Source organism: Chrysochloris asiatica, unplaced genomic scaffold, assembly GCF_000296735.1.
Source record: "Chrysochloris asiatica unplaced genomic scaffold, ChrAsi1.0 scaffold00856, whole genome shotgun sequence".
Classification (NCBI taxonomy): Eukaryota; Metazoa; Chordata; class Mammalia; order Afrosoricida; family Chrysochloridae; genus Chrysochloris; species Chrysochloris asiatica.
In genome coordinates this window covers 4124-5611 of record NW_006409374.1, presented here as the reverse complement: position 1 = coordinate 5611, position 1488 = coordinate 4124, and positions in this window count along the sequence as shown.

The window sequence follows — 1488 nt, the reverse complement described above, 5'->3', positions numbered from 1 at the left end:
AATCAACTTTGCAGTCCAGCGTGCCAACTCACAGCATTATACTAGGACTTAGAAAATGAAAATAAGACCAGAATAAGTTATGCTTGCTAACTATAGTTTATATTAAATATATATTTTACCATTGTAATATTGAGTCAGCCACAAGAAAATGGCAGGATTTTTTCTTTTCAACTAAAGTCCAATTTAATAACAACAAAAAAATCATGTGTGATTCTCTTTAGTTTACATTAAATATTTTATTGAACTTGCATGTTTTTGCATCTTTTGCATTTTATTTTATTAATTTGTCTTTGGCATTTAAAAAACTTTGGATTATTTCTTTTGTTTATATGTTTTACCCTTAATAATAAGTTTGGTTTCTTGCAATATGTAAATTCTGTGTTCATCTGTACATAAGATCATAATAATCAGCAAACAAGTTTTTCTTTTCTTTCAAATTAAGTCTGGTAATAAACTTCTTTCAATCCCATGACTCTGTGAAAAAAAGTCTATATTGAAGCCCTTCATGAATATTTATAGCCCTGACCGCCAGCAAAAGGAACTAAATGGGCCCCACCCTGTGGAAAGGCCTGAATGTCCAGGGCATGGTGAGAGTAGACCCCTCTTGGGCAGGGCAGTGGTGACATCCCTCGGAGCGGACTGCAGACAGGCTAAGAGAAGCCAACGTGGGCTTGTCCTGCTTCCAAGCTGAGGCCCAGCTGGTCAGGGGACGATGGAAACAGCATGCTCTGTGGAGCGAGATCACAGCCATTAGCTCAGTGGGATGAAGCAAGGATACAGCCCAGGGCTCAGCCACACCTCACTCTCACATCCAGGGAGCAAGAGGACTCGTGTGGATTTGGGTGGGGTGAAGGTTGGCAGCCAGGACCACTGGAGCCTGTATGAGACCCCCACACGCTGTGGCCAGCCATGGATCAGAGAACAGGGCTTCTGCACCATCTGCTCTGAAAGCCCTTCCCCCAGTTCATTTGAGACATTTATAAAAGACAAGAAGAATGATTTTTATAGGTATCCAAAATATAAGCCTCAATTCTTTACTAATAGATTCAACAAACATAAACTTACTATGTTGTTGTTAAGTGTCGTCGAGTTGGTTTGTGGGACCCTAAGAAGAAAACCCCATTTTCTACTTAGGCTAAAGCACGTCTCCCTGTTTCAGGAATGTGCCTGGTCAGTTAGTACCAGACGGAGTTGACCCCCTTCCCCTAAGAGCCATAAAAGTAGAGATAAACTCTCCTGACAAACCCAAGGCTAGATAATGTATGTCTTTCTTACCCTAATTAAACTGTCCTAGCATAACAAACGCCTTCCTTACCCTAATGAAGCTATCCTAGCTATAGGTAATGGTCAATAAAATTATGTAATCTCGTACCTTACTAAGTGTAAACCAATCCTAGAGAAGTTAGGTAGAAGACCCCCGAATCTGTTTGTAAAAATCTATAAAAACCCCACTATCAGAGAGCTCGGGGCTCTATCCCTATTCCGCTG